The sequence below is a fragment of the Papio anubis genome, chromosome 15 (assembly GCF_008728515.1).
Source record: "Papio anubis isolate 15944 chromosome 15, Panubis1.0, whole genome shotgun sequence".
Classification (NCBI taxonomy): domain Eukaryota; kingdom Metazoa; phylum Chordata; class Mammalia; order Primates; family Cercopithecidae; genus Papio; species Papio anubis.
The window spans coordinates 19,530,986-19,558,641 of NC_044990.1; the positions used below are offsets into that span (position 1 = coordinate 19,530,986).

General features: G+C 37.2%; 1 protein-coding gene and 1 pseudogene across 3 annotated transcripts in view; both read right to left on the reverse strand.

Annotated features, from left to right (window-relative positions):
* Positions 1–27,656, reverse strand: part of ELF1 (E74 like ETS transcription factor 1) — a 113,978-nt gene that overhangs the window by 55,594 nt on the left and 30,728 nt on the right. Inside the window, exon 1 of one of the 3 annotated variants that reach the window (XM_009191826.4) lies at positions 17,085–18,900. The exons of the other annotated variants lie outside the window; for them this stretch is intronic. The gene's annotated coding sequence lies outside the window, so the exon portion shown is untranslated. Of the gene's footprint in view, positions 1–17,084; positions 18,901–27,656 lie in introns of those variants that run through there. 3 annotated transcript variants of the gene reach the window in all.
* Positions 2,118–3,109, reverse strand: LOC103879193 (annotated as a pseudogene).

Sequence of the window (27,656 nt, forward strand, 5' to 3'; positions counted from 1 at the left end):
GAAATGCACTAAGCAAAATGGCCAGTTTAAATTTAAGTTACCTCTTATGACAATTAGTAAAACTAAGATATTTAATGTTGAAAATATATGGAGGACTATTGTAATTATTTACGCAGATAGTTCAAGGGAAAAATTCACTTTCACTTCTCTTAGGTGAATATTCAGGCTAAGACTTTTGGAGTTTTATTTTTCTGCTTTACTGTATTTTCTTTATAGCATTTATTAGTAATCACTTAATGGAACCTAATATGAGGGTTGAAGAATCTGCTCAGAATTTGTTTAGCTCAGTGTAAATGTCCAGAAAATTTACCTTCAATATAATCTCTTTAAAAATGTATTACTTCAGCCAGGTGCAGTGGCTCAAACTTGTAATCCCAGCACTTTGGGAGGCTGAGGCAGGTGGAATGCCTGAGCTCAGGAGTTCGAGACCAGCCTGGGCAACAGAGTAAAATCCTGTCTCTAATAAAAATACAAAAATTAGCTGGGCTTGGTAGCATGTGCCTATAGTCCCAGCTACTCAGGAGGCTAAAGCAGGAGAATCGCTTGAACCCGGGAGACGGAGGTTGCGGTGAGATTGCGTCACTGCACTCCAGCCTGGAGACAGAGCAAGACTCCATCTCAAAAACAAACAAACAAACAAAAAAGTGTTACTTTACAATGGAGAAACATAATAGATGCTAACTCAGGTAAGTGATCAAGGTTAACACCAACAGCTAAGAGTAGCCTAAAGTTTGAGAAACTGTCACAGCTAAGAGGAATCCTGATGATGGCATGTACCTTTGATATCACGTGATAAGCATGGCACTTTATCTTTGTGTTCTTCCAAAAACCAAACCCATGTCTAGTCATGAGAAAAACATCATGAAATGAAAGAAAAGAGAGGGACATTCCACAAAATACCAGTTTATTTCTCAAAATTGTCATCAAAAACAAGGAAAGTTTCAGAAACTGTCACAACTAAGAGAAGCCTAAGGAAACATAACAACTAAATGCGATGTGGTATCCTGAATGGGATCCTGGGACAGAAAATGGACATTCGGTTAAAAACTAAGGAAATCTGAATAAAGTATGAACTTAATGACCAATATTGGTTCATTAATTTTGACAGATGTCCCACAGATCTCTATGGGTATTTGCAGTTTTTCTGTAAATATAAAACTACTCTAAAATTAAAGGTTTCGTGGACACATTACTATTTAAAATTTTATTTTTATTTTAAACATTTTTATTTTTTCTTAGAGTCAGGGTCTCACTTTGTTGCACAGACAGGTCTGGAACTCCTGGGCTCAAGTGATCCTCTCACCTTAGCCTCCCAAAGTGCTGGGGTTACAGGCGTGAGCCACCATGCCCGGCCCATTACTACCTTTTATTAAGTTTTTATTTTCACTGTAAAATTGTTAAAGAAAATCATAGTACCTTAATATTAAAAAGTATTTTCGAATTGTCAATCTCTTATATCTTAGTCTTAGGCCTATAACTCATTTATATATTTAGCAAATAACTTGGTATTACTTCTGTCCTTGGGAATGTTGAGTTTCAAATGATTTATCTTATTTAAACTTTAATTTTAACCTACAATTGTATATCTATCTCTCTATCTCTCTCTCTATCTATCTATCTATCTATGTCATTCAGAAACATTTCTATAGATTTGAGGTGATGGTGAACTGAAAGAAGTGATTTGGGATCACACGCAAAGCAATAACACTGATACAGTGTTCCATCTTAAAATATGATTGTATGTTTTGATGAATAGCTACATCAGATGTTTAATGTATGTTTTGGAAAAAATAGGGGAAAGTGCATTAAAATGACATTTAAAACAAGCATAAAATAACTATTGAGTTGAAGAACTTTGATAAAATAACGTCATATTTTATTCTTTCCATGTTTGTTTTATTCAATGCTCATAGCCATCCTGATAATTAAGTATATTTGTCATTTGCAGATGAGAAAATGAACTCAGAGAAGATAAATGATTTGCCCAAAGTCACCTGAGACAGAAATGTAACTCGAAATAAAATTTGTAATTTTAAGTTCCTGATGTGTTTACACTATGCTCCCTAAGTGCATCTGTGGACACACATTTCCTTTAGTAAGCACTGTATGTGGCATTCTTTTAATACAGCAATAAGAGCTAGATCTTTAGAAAGGAAATGTATCTAAGCTTAGGACAGAAACACAATCTGTTTATTATTCTAAAATGTTTATTTCTAACTGTTTAAAAGCTGTAATGCAGTGATAGCAGTTAGGTATAAGTCAACAGTTTTAAAATCCTAAAATTTCTGAAATGAGATTTAATATGAGAAATAATGAAGGAAGAATGAATTTCACATTGCACATATGACATATTTTAAAATATTACATTTGGTTATTGTCATCAATGCTTGATAGTGTTCCTTTTCCCATTCGTCTGAAGAGCTTTTGTCATAGGAATAAAATCAGTTCCCAAACTGGGACCTTCTATCAGTTGGGGCAGTATTTCGCCTTTTGTAGTATTTTCATTAGAGTCAAAGTCTTGAACATCCCCTTGAATTCATCTGAAACGGTGTCACTTGAGGCTGGAGAGGACTATACCTGTGAAGATTAGGATCCAACAGATTTCTATTGATCACCTCTCTAACTCGAGAATTCTCTAACTCGAGAATCAAGACTGACCTCTTTTGGTGATAGTATAGAAATGTAATCTTCATTTATCATTCTAGCCTTCTCTCTTTTCTTTGATTACTTTTTTGTTCTGTTCTTTCTTTAAGTCTTCACAGGCAAGCCAGAAAAGTAGGTTCTCTTCGTTGTATTCTGTTCAGAGGAACTCTCTGAAAAGGTGTCTTCCTGCTGGGGCCTTCATCATCCTGTCAAAACTTTGAGACCAGGGCAAGACTTCCTCTGCAGTGGGGTTTTGGCATTCCTCTAAGACCTGGATACTCTCCGCTTTTGTAGTGTGTGTGGTTATTCCTGTATTTTCCCCTCTTTCTTCATTCCTAACAGTGAGGCAGGAGCAGCTGAAACAACAGCACCAATGAAAGCAACAGATGTTGCTGAGCCTTTGGTTTCCAGGTGCCTGAGACACAGCAGGTGTTCCTTCATTTTGGGACTGCTGCCTTTTTCACATTTCAGCTACTTCAGGACCCAATTGGCCAGCTGCCTGGAGGTGTGGGCAGCGCACTGATGGGTCCGGGGTAGCAGGGCTGGGCGGCTCGGTCCTCTAGTGGAGCTGGTTTGCTACTATCCGCCCAACTTAAGCACCCAGCGGGTGAGGAGCTAATTTATATTTATTTTTTAGAGACAGGGTCTCATTGTTGCCCAGGCTGGAGTGCGGTGGCATGATCCTTGCTCACTATGGCCTCAAACTCCTGGCCTCAAGCGATCCTCCTGCTTCAGCGTTCTGAGTAGCTGGGGCTATAGGTATGTACTACCATACCTGGGTAATTTTTTATAATTTCTTTTGTAGAGAAAGGGTCTCACCATCTTGTCGAAGCTGATCTTAAACTTCTGAGCTCAAGCAATCCTCCCACCTAGGCCTCCCAAAGTGCTGGGATTATAGGCATGAACCACTGCACCTGGCCGGGTTCTTTAATTTAAATTAGGCATTTTTTAATTGAGGGGGAGTAAGCAGAGGGAAGTGCCCAGGATGTTATCAAAAGTATAGTTTTATTTCGATGTAAATAAATCACAAATCGATGTTTTTTTGTATAGGATGTCTCAATCAAACTTCTGGTGACTTAAACAAACCTGAAACAGGTTTTGGCAACTTGATCAAGGTCACCTTAGCTTCAACCATGCTAATAATAAAAATATATATATATATATATGATGAAACTAAACAGACTGATTTCTCTATGTATTTGCCTTTTTGCTGACAACCAGGTGAACAGTTCCAGGACTCTGAAGGCAGGGCCACAATTACTCACTACCCAAACCTGAAATTCCAGTTCTTTCACATAGTTCTTCACTTCCCATCATTGGCCACTTGGGCTAACCTGGTATCAGAATACATTGATACCAACCAGGGCAGCATTTATAGCACCCTGCAAAACAGCCAAACAGACTGAATACCTAGACCTGTCCATACCTGTGGTCTCAAGTTTAACTCTTTTTTTGAGCATGTTCTGAAAACAAAGAGAATTCAAAATCAAAAGAGAAATATCAGCCAGGTGTAGTGGCTCATGCCTATAATCCCAGGACTTTGGGAAGCCCAGGAGGGCAGATTACTTGAGGTCAGGACTTCAAGACCAGCCTGGCCTACATGGTGAAACCTCTTCTCTACTAAAAATACAAAAATTACCCAGGTGTGTTGGGGGAATGCCTGTAATCCCAGGTACTTGGAGGCTAAGGCACGAGAATCACTTGAACCCGGGAGGTAGAGATTGCAGTGAGCTGAGATGGCACCACTGCCCTCCAGCCTGGGTGACAGAGCAAGATTCAGTCTCAAAATTAATGAAATCAACAAACAAGAGAAATATCTAACAGTTACGAGATACTGTTTTAATTCTGTTCATTAAAAAGAAAACATAAACATGCTAAAACATCTTTATCAGCAAAACCTGTTCAGGCAGTTAAAAAATTTCTCTCTCCAACAAGCAAGATTTAACTTGCAAGGAAATTGTTTCATTTCTGTGACCCTTTATTCTCCCAGTTAATATTTTCATTTTCTTAGAAAAGACATGCTCTAGTGCACTGGTTCCCCCATCTAAGAATACAGCAGATTCCCATTAGTAACTGTTTCATGCTGGCACTGATTGGGGGTGAAAAGCCAGGGATATGTTGTTTCAAAGTTCCTCAGGAGATTTTGCTACATGACACGCCTCCCCCACCTCCAATTCCTACACAGCATAACTCTCTTCTGGTAGAAACTGTATTCTCTTATAAGAAGTTTCACTCTTACAGGGAGGCACACCAACAACTGAAAGCAAGATTTAAAGGTCATCTAAATCACTTCATGCTCATTATTAGGTGATATGCTCTTTCACATATTTATTTGATCGGCCCTTACTACCTCTGTTCTAGCCCCACTCCAGTGGCTCTTCAGCCTGGAGTAGAAGTCATTCAGCAAAAGTGAAAATATGATCAACTTACTTCTCTGACAAGTAATTAATAGCTTCCATCGCCTACAGGCAAAACTCCAAATCTACTAACAATGCTAAAATAGCTCCTCGTGATGTGGAAGGTATGAGGAAATGGTAGTCAGATTTGTAAGACAGGATGTCTGAATACCTGCACTGGAGAAGTGAATGGAAATATTCTATGGATCAAGCTTAAAAGTACACCTATAACCTACAGTAATCAAGACAGTGAGGTACCGGTGAAAAGAACAAAATAGATCAATCAAACAGAAGAGAGAGCACGGATAATGGCACCACATAAATATAGTCAACCATCTTTGTCAAAGGACACAGGCAATACAATTTAAAAAAGACAGTTTTTCAACCAACAGTGGTAGAAAAACTGGATATCCACATAGAAAAATAATAATAATCTAGACACAGACCTTATACTCTTCACAAATATTAACTCAAAATGGATCGCACACCTAATATATAACATAGGATAAAAATCTAGATGAACATGGGTTTGGTGATGACTTTTTATAGATACCAAATGCAGGACTCATCAAAGAAAGAATTTGTAAGCTGAACTTCATTAAAATTAAAAATTTTTGCTCTGTGAAAGACAATGTCAAGAGAATGAAAAGACAAACCACATTGTTATCTAAAATATGCAAGGACCTCTCAAAACTCAGAGAAAATAGCCTGATTTTAAAACGGGCCAAAGACCTTAACAGACACCTCAGCAAAGAAGGTATACAGATTAGCATACGAAAAGAAGCCCCACGACATATGTCATTGGGGAAATGCAAACTAAAATGACAATGAGGTGCCACCACAAACCTATTAGAATGGCCAAAATCCAGAACACTGACAACACCAAAAGCTGGCAAGGATGTGGAACAACAGGAATTCTCATTCACTGCTGGTAGGAATGGAAAATGGTACACTTTGGAAGACAGTCTGGCAGTCTCTTACAAAACTAAACACACTCTTACACCAGAGCTGTGCTCCCTGGTATTTACCCGAAGGAAGTAAAAACTTATGTCCACACAAAACCTGCACGTGGATGTTTATAGCAGCTTTATTCATAACTGCCAAAACTTGTAAGCAACCAAGATGTCCTTCAGTAGGTGAATTAACAAACTGTAGTGCATCCACATAATGAAATATTATTCAGCACTAAAGAGAAATAAGCTATCAAGCCACAAAAAGACATGTGGAAACTTAAATGCCTATTACTAAGGACATTTACCCAAACTCAGAAAATGGCCACACCATCGCCAAGTGAATTTAATGTAAACTATGAACTTCGCGACAAAGCGTCAGTGCAGGTTCATCGGTTGTAACAAGTGCACTGCTCTGGTGCAGGTGCTGATTAGCGCAGTTGATAATGGAAGGTTATGCATGTGCAGGGGCAGGAGGTATATGGAAATATTTGTACTTTCCCTCAATTTTACTGTGAATCTAAATGGCTCTAAAAATAAAGTCTTTTTTTAGCAGCTCCAACACAATTTTTTTTTTTTCTTTTCTTTTTTGAGACGGAGTCTCGCCCAGCCCAGGGCTGGAGTGCAGGGCGCTGATTGCTCACTGCAAGCTCCGGCCTCGGTTTACTGCCACGACTCGTCTCTAGCCTCCAGAGTAGTTAGACTACAGGCCCCACACCTCAATCCGTTGTTTTTTCGTATTTTTTAGGTAGAGACGGGTTTCACCCTGGCTAGCCAGGATGGTCTCGGATCTCCTGACCTCGCGATCCAATCTGCCTCGCCTCCCAAAGTGCTGGGATTACAGGCTTGAGCCACCGCGCCCGGCCTCCAACACAATTTTAATACTCTTCACTATCATCTCAAAAACAACATTCCAGCATTTCTGCATTTTATAGTTCCCCCACTTCCCCATCCCACTATTAAAGAAGTCGAAGTCAGCCCTGCCTTAATCCCACCAAGAACCCAATATATACAACCTCTTTCCAGGCTTTCTGTCTGTACTCACTGCCACTGAATCCAGACCTTTCCAACTATTCTCTGACAATCACAACCTTTTGTTCCTGTGACATTTTAGGATCCTCTTTCAAGTCACAGTGCAACCATGTTTAAGGACGTAATCTCCAGGGAAATAAACATTTCCATCTTTTCCCAAGTTACCAACACATTTGAGACTTTAAGATTCCTTGTGCACAAAACTTCCTGCTCCCCATGTGTGTGTGAAAAAAAACCCTGAATGATCTGTTTTCACAGCCTTCCAATTCTTTCTTCTTTCATTTATTATTTCACCTTTTTTTTCTTGGACGAGTTCACTCTGTTGCCCAGGCTGAGTGCAGTGGCACAATCTCGCCCACTGCAACCTCCACCAGGTTCGCGTGATTCTGCCTCTGCCTCCCTAATAACTGGGACTACAGGCACCAGCCACCAGGCAGGGGCTAATTTCTTGTATTTTTAGTAGAGATGACGCTTCACCATATTGGCCAGGTTGGTCTCGAACTCCTGACCTTATAATCCACCTGCCTCGGCCTCCCAAAGTGCTGGAATTACAGGTGTGAGCCACCGCATCTAAATATCTTTTTCTTTATTTTAAGAGATGGGGTCTTACATAGTCTCTTTAGTTGAAATCTCAACCTTAGGCTCAGCAAGCCTTCATTCCTTGGCCTCCCAGCAAGCTGGGATTACAGAGCCACCACGCCCAATATCCTCTTTTCTTCTTTAAATTACATAAAACGATTTTAAATCAGCTTGGATATCATCAAAAGAGTTCTGATGTTTCATGTCAGGATCTTTAAAATGAGATTCTTCCTACAATCATCTTTGCAACTGTCTGGCAATCAGCTAAGTTTCTAAACTCAAATGAACCCAAAAAACAAGAAGCAGGCCGGGGGCAGTGGCTCATGCACATAATCCCAGCACTTTGGGAGGCCAAGGTGGTCAGATCACTTGAGCCCAGGAGTTTGAGATCAGCCTGGGCAAAAAGGTGAAACCTCATCTCTACAAAAATACAAAAATTAGCTGGGTGTGGTGGTGTGAGCCTGCAGTCTCAGCTTACTCGTGAGGTTGAGGCGGGAGGATCACTTCAGCCCAGGAGGTGGAGGTTGCAGTGAGATGAGATAGCATCACTGTACTCCAGCAGGGAAGACAGAGAGACCCTGTCTCAAAAAAACAAAACAAAAGAAGCAGCAAAACCACAAGATGAGAAATGAAAATATGGAAGGCCATGGGCTTAGTACTGTAAGATATATACAGTCATTTGCCATATAACATTCTGGTGAACAATGGAGCAGATAAACAACAGTAGTCCCGTAAGATGACAATACCGTGTTTTTACTGTACCTTTTCTATGTTTGTTTAAATACACAAATACTTGCCATTGTGTTAAAATTACCTATATTATTCAGTACAGTAACATACTATACAGGTTTGTACCTTAGGAGCAACAGGCTATACCATATAGCCTAGGTGTGCAGTAGGCTATACCATCTTGGTTTGTGTAGGTACATTCTGTGATTTTTCGCAAAAGGACGAAATCACCTAATGATTCATTTCTCAGAATGTATCCCAGTCATTAACTGATGTATGCCTGTATTTGGTATTTACAAATTATACATTAACTTTATATTTAACTGTTGTACAAATCTTAGATAGAAGCAAACTTTAAATACAATTAGTAAGTAAAACATATACAGAATAAAGATTTAGACCTTCACCATTCATAATAAAATTTCTCAATCAATTTTTAAATCAGTTGAATCCATTACGGTTACTGTTAACTAAAGTGCATCAAATACCCTGGCATTCGGTTTTCTTTAAAAAGAAACTGTTTTATGGAGGCCAAGGCAGGCAGATCACTTGAGGCCAGGAGTTCAAGACCAGCCTGGCCAACATGGTGAAATCCTATAAAAAATACAAAAATGAGCCGTGCATGGTGGCGCACACATGTAGTCCCAGGTACTCGGAAAGCTGAGGCACTTCAGCCTGGGCGACAGAGCAAGACGCTGTCTCAAAAACAAACAAACAAAAAGGAATAGTTTAGTTATGCTTATGTGATGCATCCAGAACTAATCAAAAGATCCCAAATATCTAATTTTAGAGGCACCTGTGCTATTATTGATGGAGTTTGTGGTAAAATGCTGTTAAGTATTTATTCAATTTCCCCTAGGCTCAGCACTGTGGAAAATATATAAAGATAATGCATGGCCCTTGTTCCCATGAAACTTACTATCTAGTGCAGAAAACAAGACCAAGAAAAGCAACTAAATGCCACAAGGTTGTATTAAGTGCTAATAAAGCTGGTCAGTATTGCAGTATTTTAGAAGAGGAGATGGTCAAACAGGTAAAGAAAACACTTCACAGATAATGTGGGAACTAAACTGAACCTCAGAAGGAAGGCAGGAGTTGGAGAGACTAAAGGGGAAAGGAAAAGATAGTAAAATACATCGTATGTGTGCGTGCATGCATATGTGAATGCCGACATAAAAGAACGCAGAGACTCAAAAATGACCAAAGTTTAGAGCTAGTTAACAGCCTGATAAGAGCTAAGAGTTCACAATGGGAAATAGAAAGTCAGGCAGTAAAATTTAGGCATGATTTGAGAAGAAGTAAAAAAGTTCCTGGAGGTTATCAAACTGGGCTGCAACAGCAGACGATGGTCTATGACTACAAAGCCCAATGCAAGTCATGTAAGTGGGATGTGGCAACCACCATCCAAAAACGATGAGGACCGTTTAAACAGACATTCCACAGCTTGACTGCTACATTGAAAACTTCCCATCACCAATGTGTATACTGCCCTCCTTAAATTCTTCATTAATTACTTAAAATAGAGATTCTCAACCGTGGTTTTTATTCTGCTCAGGGTGTGGCAAAACTCTTTAAATCACTTAATTTACTCTATGTTTTTGTTCTTCACCTAAGAATTGGAAGAGGGGAGAAATAGGAAAATAAGATTTTCAAAAACGTACAACTACTTACCACATAATCTTTCTTATTATTCAATTGAACATCAAAACTACCCATCATTCACTTGAACACCAGTATAACTTTGAAATATATGAACTGTTGCATCTTTGGATGACTGTATCTTGTCAGTATTAAGTATTTTGAATAGATGATGCTGACTTAGTTATTCAATGAAGAAAGATGTGACATAAATAACAGATCCACCTTTCTTCGTCACCGAAATAGAGACTGCTATCACCAGCATTCACAAAATCTTCATTTTCTTACAAGGTGACATTCAGAAGATGCTTCTGTAAAAATAATTAGTTGACCAAATGAGGCTGCATTGAACCTGGCTTTTTTTTTTTTTTTTTGAGATAGAGTCTCACTCTGTTTGCCAGGCTAAAGCACAGTATCACTATCTACAGCAATTCTCCTGCTGCCTCAGCCTCTGGAGTAGCTGGCACTACAGGCATGCCACCACGCCCGGCTAATTTTTGTATTTTAAGTAGAGACAGAGTTTCGCCACATTGGCCAGGCTGGTCTTGAACTCCTGACCTTAACTGATCCGCTTGCCTTGGCCTCCCAAAGTGCTGGGATTACAGGCGTGAACCACCACGCCAGGCCGAACCTGAGTCTTTATTAGAGGTGTTTTCTGCTTTACAGCTTTGTTGTACTCTTGGGAAGTTCAAGAATTCAAAGTTGTCTCAGTAGATGTAATGGGCACTTACCAGATTAAAAAAAAAATACTTTACTATAAAGACACATCCAGGAATTGTACAGTATCACAATAAGGTTTATTTATATTATTTGCTAGCAATACCTAATGTCTAGTAAGTTCTTTGTGGTTTCCAAAGTAAAGCATATACAGTATACTGCTTTTTATTTAATCCTTAAACATCTCTAATAACTACTGAAATCTCTGCATAGATACAAAAATCTGACATGTCCTCAAGGAGAGTAGGAAAGAGATGATAATAATAAATCATAAAATAAATAATTAGATATAACTCAAAGAAATCTACAGATTCAATGCAATCCGTGCAATCTGTATCAACATACCAATGACATTCTTCACAGAAATAGGAAAAATACTTTCTTTTTTCTTTTTTTCCTGAGACAGAGTCTCACTCTGTCGTCCAGGCTAGAGTGCAATGGCGCAGTCTTGGCTCACTGCAACCTCCACCTCCTGGGTTCAAGTGATTCTCCTGCCTCAGCCTCCCAAATAGCTGGGATTACGGGTGCCTACCACCACGCCAGGCTAATTTTTGTATTTTTAGTAGAGATGGGGTTTCACCATGTTGGCCAGGCTGGTCTTAAACTCGTGACCTCGTGATCCACCCACCTCGGCCTGCCAAAGTGCTGGGATTACAGGCGTGAGCCACTGTGTCTGGCCAACATTTTTTTTTATTATTATAATTTATATGGAGGCTGGGCATGGTGGCTCGTGCCTGTAATCCAGATGCCGGCACTTTGAGATGCCAAGATTTTTGTGGTTCCACAAAAGATCTCAAATAGCAAATAACAAAGCTGGAAGTACCAAACTACAAGTCTTCAAAATATACTATAAAGCTATTATAACCAAAATAGCATGATTGGCATAAGAACAGACATACAATGTGCGAGACCCTGTTCTAAGTGCTGGGAATACAGCAGTGAACAAACCAACCAAAATTTCTGCCCTTATAGGACTTAGCATCAAGTGATCTTAATCACAACATTCTGTTCCCCTCAAAATATTCTGCTTTAAAAATGTGAAGCCAGGTGCAGTGGCATGCTCCCATAGCAGGAGGCTGAAGCAGGAAGACCACTCCAGCCCAACAGTTCAAGTTCGCCGTGCACTGTGATCACACCTATAGACAGCCACTTACTCCAGCCGGGGCAAAACAGCAAGACCTTGTTTCAAAGAAAAGAAAAAAAAAAGGGGGATTGTCAGGCAATATAGGCTGTTATCTCAAAACCCATTAATAGAAACTTCTGTCTCTCTTGTTCAATATCTAACTCCTAGTTACAATCCAACCCCTGACAACTGGACACAGAAAATGTGACGTCTCCTACACTAAGTCGGGGAATAAGAGTTGTGGGAAGAAGTTTTTTACCTTTCAGAGACAATCTGCGAGTATATAAGGTGAGGGAAAGGGAAAATCTGGGGAGGAAACAGGTACGGATAAATCCGAAAGGAGACTGTTCCAGGTAAAGCTGATTTACTTAGGGGCAACCTCAAAGCCTTCATTTGATTTAATTTGACTTTGAGCCAACTGAAATGTGACAAACAAAAGTGTACTGGGATTTTAAAAAAACATCCCCTTTATAAATAGAAATACCTTGGAGAAGAAGAAATAATTCTTTCTATATTGTCTTTTCCTATATATTAATAGTAGATGGCCTGCAGAAATCATGTCAGGCCCAGGTGCAGCGGCTCATGCCTGTAATCCCAGCACTTTGGGAGGCCAAGGTGGGTAGATCATCTGAGGCCAGGAGTTCAAGACCAGCCTGAGCAACAAGGCAAGAACCCATCTCTACACAAATTAAAAATTAGATGGGCATGGTGGCATGAGCTGGTGGTCCCAGCTACTTTGGAGGCTGAGGTGAGAGCCATGATGCCGCCACTACACTCCACAGAGCAAGACCTTATCTAAAAAGAACAAAAAAAGGCAAGTCCCATCTCGAATCAATCAATCAATCAATTAATCAGTGTTGTCTATATTCTTTTGGACAAGCACTCTTTAGGGACCTATCTGCCAGGCACTTGTGGGTAAGGGAAAAGGGTAGGAAAGCAACAGGTAGCAAAGAAGACTTTCCCTACAGATGATCACAATTTATCAACTAAGCAAATGCAAATCACAGTAATATGTATGCTATAGCAGAAGTGGGCAAAATTCATTCTCTCATGTAATTCAGTAATTATTTACTATGTCCTCTCTCTAAAGATTATAAGCTACTTGAAAACAAAAGACATAATAAATTTTTCTATGTGTTATTAATAAACACAATTTAAAAGTACAGTGTGTGTTAAAAAGTCAAGCTAGGTCAAGATCAAAGGACATTTTATTTTATTAATTTTTACTTACTAAAATTCTTCATTGAGACAGTAAAAGATTAGTGTTTTCATATGTTTGTTTTAGCATTCTATAGAGTTTCACATGATGCATGCATGCGCTTCCCAGAACCAACTGGTGGTAAGCCAAGCTTCACTGACTATCCTCAAAGGGACATACATAACATGTATTTTTCTGATTCAAACTCAGAAATTCATCAACATCCCCCAACAAACAGCATAAAAAAGGGAGGTCTCACATTAAAAGGACACTCAAAAACCCTATAAACTATTTTCCACATGTCTACCTAAGTTTTAATAAACAAAATAACTATTTGGTTCTTCTAAAACTCCTTAAAAATTAAACTCATATAGCTTCATAATTTTTCCTTCAATCTTTAAAAGTTAAATCCTTAAATCTGACTTTGATCATTTAGATTTATTGTTTAAAAAGATATAGTAACTTCTATCAATTTTCGGCTAGAAAAACTGTTAATATATAAACTTTATAAGACATTCCTAGAATGGCCAGATCTAAGCTAAAGTTCTATTTGCGAAATTTATTGCTCTGTTGACAAGACAACTGCAATTTATAACCCTCCAATCACTGAGGCACAAAAAACTTGGTGACAACAGAAAATAATACAGGGAAAGGCAAAAAGTAATAAAGAGAATTATTATTCCCATTTATTCAGTGGAGATATCAGGACCACAATGAAGGGCTAGACATTTTTTCCAGATTAAAGCCAAAAGTAAGAGATTTTTTATGCTTAGCAATCTAAAATAATTAAGCTCTTCAGCTACATTTTTTAATGGACCAATATGTTATCTCCACTTTTAACTAGGATGAAAACACTAATAATTTCACTAGGATATCTCATTTCCATAAACAGCAAAAACGAACTGGGGGTGGGTGGAGCTCAAGTAGGAAATAACTTTTAAAGTAAAATTATCTTAGAAATAAACCATAAAGGCAACTTGTAGAAAAGATCCACATTATAGTTATTTAACCAGCTTATAATTCTAGAAAAAAGAAAATAAATATCAGGTACATACTTATTCCCCCAACAAGTATTTATGAAATCTACTATATGCTATTTACTGGGTATACAAAAATAAAGACAAATAAGATATGATCCTTGTCCCAAAGTGGTTCAACATCTAAAAAGAAAAAATGTAAACAGATAACTACAAAACAATGTAAATAAACAAGTCAACCAAAAGATGATAGAATAGAGAGGGGTAAATACCTGTGAGAACCTGAAAAAACTTCATAAGTGACATGTGGGCTATTTCTTTAGAAATAAGTAACATCTATTTTTCCCAAGGAGAGAACATGAGAGGAAAGGGGGTAGGGGATATTCTAGGAAAAATAAGCAAAGGTGACCCTAAAAGTTAAAATCACTGAGAAATAGGTAGAATAGTAATTTAATGAAAACAAACCTTTTCCCTAACATTAGGGATACCGGATCTAGCATCAGACCACCTGCATTCAAGTTGTAGTTGAATGCCATTTACTAACTGTATTTTCTTAGATAAGTCAACCTCTATAACTTTCCATTTCATTTTTCATCTTGAAGTTGTACCAAGTAAGAATTTACTTTGTAAGCTACAAAATGCTTTGAAAGTTTTACAGAATCCTGATACACTAATACATAAAAGTTAATAATTAGATACTAAAATTTCAAGATCAAAATATTAGCCTAACATTTCACAGTGAATTTATGCCATATATATGAATTCAAATGCCAATTTTTTATTGCCTAAAAAATGTCACAAAAGTAAATACCTTTTAAATATGTAAAAGATATATGTTCCTACTAGGTGCTGTAGTAAACATCTAATTACCACCACATGATGCATACAATCCATATAGTACCAAAGAAGCCTACAATGTCCTTCGAATCAACAAGTGACAGAAGTTTAATGAAACTAGCTTTATGCTTAACTGGTCTCCCCAGTGGCAAATTAAAGCAGCAATTGTACATCTGTGTCTCTGTTCCTCTCATCGTGGTTTAACTGACAGGAAGCAGAGAGTAAGATATGGCACACAAATGTCAAGTATTTCCTGCCTTCTCTGTTACATCTTTATGTCTTGTTTTATAAATAGTCCAATAGTTTGTGTGAAAATATATCAAAGTACAGTAGCAGAAACATATAAATGGTGAAGAGTGTTTATACAAACAGAGCCAATAAAAAAGTATTTTGGTCTTGGGATCTAAGACTCAATATGCATGCAAAGACTCATTTATAGTCTTCTGAAGAAGTATTCTTAGGAGCAAACACCACACAAATTAAGATTTGAAAACCACAATGACTGAGTAAAAAACCAAGTGTCTAAACAACAGAACAGGCCCTTAAACTATTTTACCCAACTGTTTACACGAGTAACACTTGACCACCTTGATATATGACCCCCCACAACCCCTGCTATACCTATCAAAAAAAAAAAAAAACTACCACAAAGAAACAAAAAAACCTTTAAGCAACTGACTATCAACAAAGCAGGACTGATAACTTGCATCTTTCATCTTCGGTCATTTTTACCATGGCTTCTTATCAGCACTCTCCTGGATTACAATTTGTAACCCCCAACCAAACTATCTCTACTCCCTTCTCACTTCCTGTATATCCCAAACTTGGCTCATGTTATTTATTCATATATATTCAACTATATACAACCAACTAGAACTCTGTTCTCCATAGGTGAATCCTGCCTGCTTCAAGTCATGTTAACCAAACTTCCAGTTAATTATAACTAAGGGGTGCGCATTTTTCATCATGCCAAGCTGCCTCCCAAATTAATAATCCTTAAAAATGAATTCAATTTATTACTCACATGATTCATATTCTGTATCATAAACTTGGGCAAAATGCAGCTATCTTATCCATTCATACTGGTCAATATTTACTTATGCTATAATAAGCATAAGTTGCCACAATTACAATTTCACCAGGGTTTAGTGCTATTCCATTCTAGGTCAATGTCCAAAACCACTCTTCATATTTTACTGCACAGAAGTCCATCTTGAGCTTCCTGTGACCTCTCTTCCCTAAACAGAACTTAACGTATACCTAATAATCACCTGTAAGCATGGTAGTAGACTCCTGAAGTAACATTTCTTAAATGAGTGGCTTTGAAAAACAATTTCATTTTTACCCAGTATTTTTCAACCAGAAGGATCTAGCTCATTCTTTATAGGAGTCTAAGAGTTATTAGTGCCTTCCTAGCACATCTTTAGTATATCTCTGCTCTCACTGGTAAATGTATTAGCTAAATTGTCCCCAGTATCTAGGGAATAAGGAGTAAGTGCTCCATGAACCATGAAGGAAAAATGAAGGAAGAAGAACATCCATTTCCTTACACATTAGCTCCCCTCCCCTATCCTCTGGCTCTGATGCTTAGTGAAATAACCCTAAGGGTTGGGGGGGGGGGGCAGCGGGTGGGACGAGGAGGGAGTGGGGGAGTCTCAGAGCAGCTGCGGAGAACCTAGTGTCCATCACCTACCCAACAATCAAACACAGTTAACCATGTGTAACTGTTCTGTTCTACCAAGGGCAGATAAGCATTACATCTTCCTTTCAGTTTATTCTTAAGACTAAAAGGTTGTAAATTATCCTATAACAATACGCAAGTTTTTCTCTGATCTACAGATCAAAAGGATCAGGCACGATGTTCAGTTTGCAACGAAAACATTTTGAATAAAATAATTTACACAATATACCATATGTCTAAATACAAACTTTTTAAGTTGCCCTTCAAACTAAAACACATGTAACATTAATTCCAATGAATTATTCAAACTTAAATCTAACATCTTATTTTTCCTTATAATTTAGTACATACATTTTGTATAGTATATTTTAAAACTTTATATACACAGCATGCTGTATATATTCTTCCAGCACACTTTAACAAGTTTATCTAAGACATACAATTTTGAATAAACACAATGGCTATTTGGAAAGGAATTTTAAACATCAAACCCTCCCTAGAACTTGGTACTTAGGAAAATATTAAACCTTACTCAAGACAAGTCATGATTATTATTAGGCTTCCATTATAACAAAGAGAAATACCTCAAATGCACAAAGCAGCCAATCTTCAATGATGCCGCTCACAAAAAGGGTTCCTCCCTGCTGCAGAGCACAGATAATACACCTCAGGAACGCCCTGTGTGGAGGTCTTAGCAGGAAGCCCAAGGGACTCAACAGTAGCCTTCTAACCTGCTTATAACTCATTTCTTTAATTCAGTCTGAAGCTAAATAATATGCAGCAACTGAAAGCTCTCTCAATTAAGAACACAACGGGAAAATGTAAATCAGAAAATGCCTAAAGAGAAATTGAGTCTACTGGAGGAATTTCATTTGAAGGCACATTCCACATATTATTATTATTATAAAGTATCTAGAAATGATTGATACCACTGCCAATTCCTTTTACTGTAAAAATAAAATTGCTGTACAAACATCCCTTAGCCTACTGGAGAAGACAGTAACTGCCACCTTCTGCCTTTCAACTTCCCTTTTCTTAATCACAAAGGCATCAACTAAATGGAAGCACTGAGGCTCAGAACCAACGCCTTTATTTTCTTTGAAGAATGCTGATTTCCTCATTAGAGAGGTGCCAAAAACAGAAAAATATTGTGTTATAACCTTATATTTAACATAAACTTTAATAAAATTATATTTCTGCCATATAACATTTATTTAATCCACCCCTAATTTTTAGACATTTGTATTATTTCTAATGTTGCTCTATTAACAGTGATTCACAAAATGTAATCCTCAGACCCACAAAGGATCCAGAGACCCTTTCAGGGGGCTCCTGAGATCACAACTCTTTTCATAATAATGGCAAGGTATTATTCGGCTTTTCCACTGTGTTGACACTTGCCCTGATGATGCAAAAGCAAAAGAGGATGAAACTGCAAGTGTCTCTGCCCTGACCAAGGCTGCACCCTCAAGCCACGAGTCTACTCCTTACCACTGGGCACTCACATTTTAAAAAGGTGACTTCACTTAAGAATGTCTTTGAAGAAGAGTAACAACTATTTTCTTGAATCTCAACCATTAAATACATGTTTTTAATATTCTGAGTGATAAAATGGGAGGTACAAATAAAGTACTACTTCTGGCATAAACAGAAATAGCATTGTTGTCTTGAGAAAAAGCATTTACGCTATTATTCTTCGATGTGTGAGCTTAAAACTAGCTGCTGCTTTCATGAATGTAATTTTTACTTAAAAGAAGTAATTATTATTCAGAATTGGATATCTGGCAGAAATTTTTCCAAAACTGAATAAAGCATGCCCATCACGTCAAGGAAAACAACAGCAATTGTCACCAATTATAAAATGCAAGCTTTCAATTGAAAATCAGAATTTTAGAAAACTTGTATCTACTGCTTTGACTCTGTTGGCTTCTCAATGCATTTAAAAGGCTTTTCCAATGAGACTGGTGTGATTCTGATACTATGTCAACATTTGCAATACACAAATGACTCATGCATGATGTTACAAAATCTTGCTTAGGTTAAAAAAAAAATCAATCCATTCAAAGTACAAGACAGACCCATGGATGTTAATGTTACAGGGGACAAAAAGTTCATTCATAGGTTTTCAGAATCTCATTGTTCTAACCTTTAAAAAACTAGCATTTGTTGATGAGCTTTGGTGTAGTATCAAAGAATATCCACAATTATCTGAAGTGGACATTAAAATACATCTACTTTTTGCAACTAGACATCTGTGTGAGGCCGAATTTTCTTCATATTCTTCAACTAAAGCAACATATTCTAACAGATTTCATGCAAAAGCAGATATGAGAATATAGCTGTCTTCTGTGAAGTCAAAGATAAAAGATTTACACCCTTCTCGGTACAGCTTTTGTTTTGGAAAACATATTTGTCTTTTTTTGCACTGTGTTTTTTCAAAAAAAGCAGGGTCCTGCTATGTTGCCCAGGTTGGACTTGAACTCCTGGGCTCAAACAATCCTCCTGCCTCAGGTTCTCAAGTAGCTGGGCTTGGGTCACTGTACCTGGCTCAAACTTGTCCTTCATAACAATAATTATGTTAACATGTAATGGGCGTATTATTTGTAAATAAATACATTAATATTTTTCAAGTTTCTGTTTTAATTTCTAACACTGGTTAATATTGGTAAATGTAACCCACATGAACCAAAGCTCTTTGGGAGCCTCAATTTTAATAGTATAAAGATGATACAAAGAGCATGAAGCTTGGGGGAAAAAAAAGTGTAAGGTTTGAGAACTGCTACACAATCACAGGATATGATTCAAATATCCTTATAACTGAATCTTTGGTCCCATCCTTAAATTTTCTACCAAGAACTAAATTCTATCAAAAGAAACATAGACTTTCCAAGCATTTGACATCATAATGCCAACTGTCCTGCAGAAGATTTTTTCAGTTTATACTGTTAGCAACAGAACACCTGCATGGACATTTAATGTCATTTGCAACGACCCACAATACTTAAACTATTGTCAATATGATGGATAAAAACACAGGGGGGTTATTTGACTTTAATTTGCATTCCTTTGCTACAAAGTTTAATACATTTTAATTTTAAAGGTAATAATTTAATATACTTCCCAATTTTAAAGAATTGGTTATTCTTTGTGGAAAGGGCTAGGAGACACAAGTAAATAAATGGTAAAGGTGACAGTCTATGATTTTTCTCATTGGGAAAAAAAAAACTTCAAATTAATGTTTTTACTCTAGTTGTTTGGTTTAGAAAGCTTGTGTTTGTTTAACTTCAATTTAATAATGTAAAACTCTAAGAATGATATTTAAATTACTAGTTGCAATAGTGCAGCAGTTCTCAAACTTTTTGGTGTCAAGATCCCTTTATGTTCTTAAAATTTATTGAGGACCACAAAGAGCTTTTGTTTTCCTAGGTCATATTTATCAATATATGTTTTTTACTTAAAGGATATTATTATTTATTATATGCCCCTTTAAAGGAGTCTTTTCTCAGAATAGCATATTGAAAAAAAACTCTGGGAATTTTTCCTTGATTAAAAATAATGGTGTTAAACATACATGCTTTGGGCCAAGCATGGTGGCTCATGCCTGTAATCCCAACATTTTGGGAGGCCAAGGTAAGAGGATCGATTGAGCCCAGGAGTTTGTAACGGTAACAACAAAAACCACTAAAGATTCAGGAATTGCTATCATTACAGTAAGAATTCTAAGGAAGCTACATGAAACACTGATCAGGAAGCAAGATGAAACACTGAATATGCCAGTAAATCTGGTTAGATGCAACAATCTACTAGCTACTTAAACATTCATGGATGTTAATACTATACTAATTATTTTATGAACGTTTTTGTTTTGAAATGTGTTTTTGAAAAATATTTGAATGTGGGATAATTCTGAAGATGAAACCTAACTAAATTACTTCTAGGTAACTAAAGCTCCAATTTGTTAATGGATCTCAACTGGAAATTACTATTTATCCATCTAGAAGTATGCCTAGATCTTCTTAGTTATTTGCGACAGACACACAGTCTTATAACACTTACATCTGAATCTACCCAATCCCTTTCACTGAAATAGGCAGTTAACTTTTTTTTTTTGAGACAGGGTCTTACTTTGTTGCCCAGGTTGGAGTATAGTGGCACGAACATGCCTTACTGAAGCCTTGACCTCCTGGGTTCAAGTGATCCTCCCACCTCAGTTCCCCAAGTGGCTGGGACTATAGTCATGCACCACTATGCCCGGCTTATTTTTGTATTTTTAGTAGAGACAGGGTTTCATCATGTTTTGCAAGCTGGTTTCAAACTCCTGGGCCCAAGTGATCCAGCTGCCTTGGCCTCCCAAAGCGCTGGGATTACAGACTTGATTGAGCCACCGTGCCTGACCCCATTTTTAAGTGATGCAGAGTTTTCATTTTTTTGAGAGACGAGGGTCTCACTATGTTGCCCAGGTCTCAAACTCCCGGGGTCATGCATTCCTTCAACCTCAAGTTCCCAAGTAGCTGGGACTACAGGTGCATCTCAGTGCCCCTGGCTCTGATGCAAAGTTTATTTGCCACTTTGTTTTAAGTCAACTTTTACTACCAGTCAAATTAAATATTATTCCTCAAGATACTTACAATGTGAGGCAAAAATAAACTACAGCTTACAGATAAAAATGTATTATGAGGCCAGGCGCAGCAGCTCACACCTGTAATCCCAGCACTGGGCAGAGCAAGGTAGGTGGATCACTTGAGGTCAGGAATTCAAGACCAGCCTGGCAAAACCTCGTCCCTACTTAAAAAAAAAAAAAAAAGATAAATTAGCTGGGTGCCGTGGTGGGCACCTGTAATCTCAGCTACTTGGGAGGCTGAGGCAGGAGAATCACTTGAACCCAGCAGCCAGAGGTTGCAGTGAGCTGAGATTGTGCCACTGCTCTCCAGCCTGGGCGACAGAGCAAGACTCCATCTCAAAAAAAAAAAAGAAAAAAGAAAAAAAAAAGAGTATTATGAAACAGTTAAACCAAAGAGGATTCATCTATCTACCACCTAGCTTTATATTTTACCATAGCTTGTTTCTGGTTTTTTGGGCTTTTTTTTGTTTTGTTTTTAAGAAAAAAAGGTCATCGACAGTTAAAGCCTCCTCTAATATCCCTCTCCAATCTCATTTCATCCCTTCTTGGACTATTCTAAGTTTGATTTTATTTTCTTCTCTCTGTTTTAAGAGACAGGTTCGTGTTTTGTCACCCAGGCTGAAGCGCAGTGGTACAATCACATTTCACTGCAGCATTAACTCCTGGGCCCAAGCAATCCTCCTGCCTCAGCTTCTCAAAGTAGCTGGAGCTATAGAAGTGTGACACCACACCTGGCTAATTAAAAAAAAATTTTTTTTTTCTACTTGTAGAGACAGGGTCTTGCTATGTTGCCCAGGTTGGTCTCGAATTCCTGGCCTCAAGTGATCCTCCCACTTAGGCTTTCCAAAGTGCTCAAATTACAGGCATAAGCTACAGTGCCCACTCATCAACTATTCTAAAATTGATATCTTCCCTATTATGTATTTGTATAACTTTACTACATGTATATCAATATAGTAGGATTGCTTTTATATGCGTAATTGGGAACAAGTATTTATTAAAATTTTTTTTATTCAAAATTATGTTTGAAATAATTTAATTCTAGTTAAGAAATGACAAGCATACTGAACTGTTTTAGGGGTCAAATATATTGTTGTCTACAGCTTACTCTGTAATGCATCAACTGCCCATCTGTTTAGGGTCCTGGTGGATTTTACACCCCAGGGCAATACACCATAGAAAGATTCTGAATGGGTTAGAAGTCATCATTGGCAGGTATCTGATCCTAGGAAAGATAATGAAGATCTCTAAATCACATTAAACTATCTATACTCTGCAAAGCCTTCACATCCCTCAATGTGAAGATACTGCTCTAGAGAACTTCTACATTTATGTTCCAGAGAACCATGTACAAGTGTTCCCAAGCTGAAAATAATCTAATGCCATCAACAAGAAAGAATAAATACATTCTGGTATAGACAAACAATGGAATACTATATTGCAATGAAAAGTAAGATAAGTCACAAAGCTGAATGAAAGAAGCAAAGTCACTACAGAATATATGGTGTGACTCAGGTGTATAAAGTTCAAAGAGGTAAAACTATAAAGAAAAGATTATCACAAAAGTCAGGATAGTAGTTATTTTTTAAAGGAAACAAACACGAATAGGAGTGAGGGCCTTCTAGGGTAATAGACATACTCTATATTTCTTAACACGGGTTGTTTCTGAAAATACTTATAAATATGAGGCAAAACTTTAAATAACATTACAAAATGTTTACCCATGTTGTAACACTTTACAATTTTATTTAAACTCTATATCTTTTATATATTCTCCTACTTGTGCATTTCATTTTTAAAGAAAAAATAATGAATTGCCCCATTACAATACTAAACTCTCATTTAGTATTTTGTTATAAAAAATAAGATGTATATAAATTGTTAAATCACTTCATTTTAATAGTTTTATTATAAAATTTTATAGCTTTACTATTTATAGGATTGTTTTCTAAACCCAGAAACTAATTTTATTTAATTATATTTAGATTTTTAAAATTGCACTATGTAACAGCACAGACATAATGATCACTATATGACTGGGCATCTATCATGTAGATACTGCAGCATGTAAAGTCACACTGGTGCCTGCTACTTTGAAGAGCTTCTAATATACAGAGTAGAACACAGGAAGAGGACAAATCACATGAAAACACAAACTTAAAAAATAAAAACAACTTCTCTCAGTGGTTACCTTTGGACAGCAGGACTGAGAGTGAGAAGGGGTAGAGGAGGGAGGCTCCTTTTCATTATAGACCTATGAATTAAATTTTGAATGGTGTGCATATATCACTTTTGATAGCTTTTAATATAAAAATTGTTAAACCAATCTTCATACAAACTATGGAAGGCAAGAGGGCTCTGACAATGAGGATGATGTTAATACCTGGAAGAGAAGGAATCAAAACGTTTCTGCATAGAAATTTGTACATCTGAAGCTTATCTGCATAATTTCTCCCTCTCTGTCAACAAAGCAAATAGCACACAATGAGTTATTTTTCTCATATAATAACTTAAGGTGCTTAGAACCATGACCAGAAAAGACATGTGTAGTATTGCTCAACAGCCACTTTTATTATAGTATACAGCTCATTTGACAAGACACAAAAAACTCTCTTGTAGGTTCTCCATACTAATGGAAGAAAAATTGTTCAGATAGTTGGAAACCGTCCTAATCATTGGAGTTGACTCAATAATATTACTAACTTAATTTCAACCATTTATATGAAGCAGCTCTTAAGTAAAGGAGCAAAACATGCTGGTTAATTTGTGAAAGCAATGATTATCTTCAAACAATTCAACTGAGGGGACTTTTCTTCTCATTTATACAAGTCAGTGAATACCGAACAATGTCCCATTAGGTGAGATGGAATGTTAGGCAGACCTACAAATATGCAATCAAAGATGCAGTTAAATATCTGAAGAAGCTTCAAAACTCATATCCAAGCATTACAGGGTTAAAAAAAGTTACTTCCTCCCAGACTCAAACAAGTACATACTATCACACTGGTCTTCAAGTCGCCCCTGCCCCCCATAAAAAAAAAAGAAAGAAAAGAAAAATATTACAAATAATAATAATGTATTTCCCAAGAGAGCAGAGCTTTCAAAAAGCTGTAAATGCCACCCTAAATCAGTAAGGGGGTGTTTTTCCTAAAGCCCCAGGAATAAGAGGATGGAGAGGGAAACCAAGAAGCAACAACTGGAACCAAAACAACTAACGCTGAAAGAGTTCACTGAGAAATAAAAAATAGGTTAATTTCATTAAAAAACAAAGATTACTTTATTTATTATGGTCAATATGGCAGTAGGCTGCGGGGGTGGATCAGAGAAAAGGAAAGAGGGATAGCCGCATGGCTGAACAACATATAGCACAACAAAAAAATGGACTAGAGAAAGGGAAAACTGGGATGGGAAAGGAGCCTAAATGGGTTCCAACACTGATAAAAAAGTACCCTAGTTGCTTTCCTTCCTTACTAGAGGCTATGGGCTTCAAAACAGCATTGCTGCCTAAAACCTCACATATTTAAATGCAAAACAGCTAATTCCTCTTCATAGCCTTAAACCTGTAAACTCTCTTTCTGAAAGTGTGGCATATAAGCACCTACATCATAATCATTTAGGGTACACAGGAAAAAATGCTGATTGTTTAAGCAAATCCTAGGCCTAATGAATCAGAATTTCTGAGTTAAAGCTGGGTGATTCTTTGTTACACCAAAGGTTGACAATTACAGCTTTAAAGGTAATACTATCAGATAGTATTACCTACAACACGCAGACACCAGTCAGAGATTAAGCTGAGGGCCAAGTGCTTTTTAAAGATGTGCCATCTTTAACTTCAGCAAGATGGCCAACTGAATTTGTCACATAAGATGGCAAAAAAGAGTAGCCAAAGGTTTATTACAGCAAATAATACCTCTCTACTCATATGTGCTTGGTACTTTGTGAAAGGTTGAAAAAGGCAGAAAAAACAGAATAAAACCTCTCTCCTCTCAAACAGCATATATTCTTATTTTTACTGAAGACGCTCTTCTTAACATAGTAAATGCTATTCAACCTTCAACATTCATCATTCCTTCAAGATAAACTCTCCTGAGTATTCTTTCAGTCATCTTTTATCTCTAGGCAATCTGAACCTGAATTTACCTAGTCAGTGGTTGGTCCCATTCTTTACTTCACTTGTTAACAAGCCCTGTTTTCCCAACAAGAATTTAAGTTTATGAGGATAAAGTCCATGTTCCTAGCCTTTTGTGCTTTTTGTTGTTTAGAACAATGATGGCCACACTGTGGACGATTTCACACTGAATTGAGGGCACTCAGACATTTAGGAGATTCAGCAGTTATGCATAAACTATTAAAAATCCAAATTTCAAACCTAGAGATTGTCCAACCACCCCAATAAAACATACCAAAAAGTTAACAGACAAAAGATTTTGTAGATACCAAACAATTCTCTTATTTCAAAGGAGGAGGAGAAGATGTAACAAAGATAAAATGAGATTAACTACCTTATAATAAGGTCAAATTTAAGATAAGTGTAATGTGAAAGCTTAGACACCTCTGGATTTTGTAAATTCACACACAGAGTTTTACAAATACACATACTTTAGTACAACAAGGTATCACATTAAACAATATTTGCCCTCCTAAAAGAATATGAGGTAAGGACGGGCACGGTGGCTTGTGCCTGTAATCATAGCACTTTGGGAGGCCGAGGCGAGTGGATCACCCAAGGTCGGGAGTTCAGGACCAGCCTAACCAAAACGGAGGAACCCTGTCTCTACTAAAAATACAAAAGTGGCCGGGCGTGGTGGCGCATGCCCGTAATCCCAGCTACTTGGGAGGCTGAGGCAGGAGAATTGCTTGCACCTGGGAGGCAGAAGTTGCGATGAGCCGAGATTGTGCCATTGCACTCCAGCCGGGGCAACAAGAGTGAAACTCCGTCTCAAAAAAAAAAAAAAAAATGAGGTAAAACTAAAGCAGAAATAAAACTGTCTTTGTATCTAGAAGCTCAAATTAAATTCTCAACTCTTTATATTTCCGTCTAAAGCCATCTTAAAATAAGCAATGTCATGAACAAAAAAATTCTAACGGTGAAAAACAAAAAGTTGTTGTAGAAATAAAATGAATGCATCATCTTTCTGATGAAAAAGAAAACTAACTACATTTTCAAAATCACTGGTTGATCCATTTGGTTGCAACTTATCACCAAGATTATCACCAAACATCTTAATTAAGGTTTTATTTACTCTTAAGGAAACACAGAGCATTTCAAACAAAGCATCACTTGTTGTGCACTGGCACGAGCAGTTCCAGACTGGGAAGCCATGAGGCACTGCATGACCTCCAGCAAATCACAGGACCTCTGTGGGCCACTGTTTCTTCATCTACAAAAGTGAGGCAGTTGGACAATCTTCGGTCACTTACAGCACTGAAGTTCTATAAATCAGTAATTCTAAATTTCATTCTGATGGCTCAGTTCAAACTTACATTCAATCTTATGGAAGGAAAAACATGGAGAGGGAACTACTGAATAAATTTTTCTGGTCTTTTCTTGGTTCTCTTTTTTTTCCCCCTTCTCCCTTCTCCTTGAAGCTCCACTTCAGTCCTTATCACATAAGAAAATATATAAACAATATCTATTTTACTTAAACTGTACCAGCTTCTTAAATTTAAGAAACCAATTTCCTCTACTTTTCTTTAATAAATAAGATCTTAATTATGCCGCTTATTTGTGTGCCTCTTGATTTTTCTCTTATGGATCACCACCTTAAAAAAAAATTTAAAAAAAAAATAGAAAAGTCTTCATTAGATTTTTCACACAGACCAGACTAGAGGTAAATACAGCTTTTGCTTACTCAAAGGCTGACTAAACCAGCAATATACAAACAAAGATGATAGCAAATGGCTCAGATGAATTGGTAAAATGTCCGCTGTGTCTTTCTTGTAAGACCGCAAAATTGAGATGTTAATATCAACAATCCTTACAAAAGAGTAAGAAATAATAACTGATTGCCTTTCTGTCTTCCCTGTAATCTGACAGGCCTTCAAGCACTTAGAAAGTGCATAGCAAATTCTCAAAGAACTAGCTAAGTATCATTTTGGTCAACAAGAAATGATTTGGCAAGTTTTATATCCAAAAACTCTATTTTTTGGAATCACTGCATATTCCAATTTTTATCTTCATAAATATGTTTCAGAAATAAAATACTACTGCACTCAGCCTTACAGAGCACCTAGGACTTTAAGGCACAGCAGGATGTATACTTACCAGCCAAAATCTCGTAACTACAATGACAAGTACTTCAGGAAAAGACTGAGCAATCTTTTCATTTACAGAAGGTTTTTTATTCAAAGCAAGCAAATTTTAAGTACAGTGATACAGAAGGAAGGCCAATACTCATCACTTTTTCTTTTTACACAAAATTGAAATAACCACGTTTCCTCAGAAGACAGCTTTACCTCTAAGGTTGTTACTTAGAACAAGTTTCCAGTGTGAATTACAAAACTTCATTTTTTTCCTAATAGTAAATGAATCATG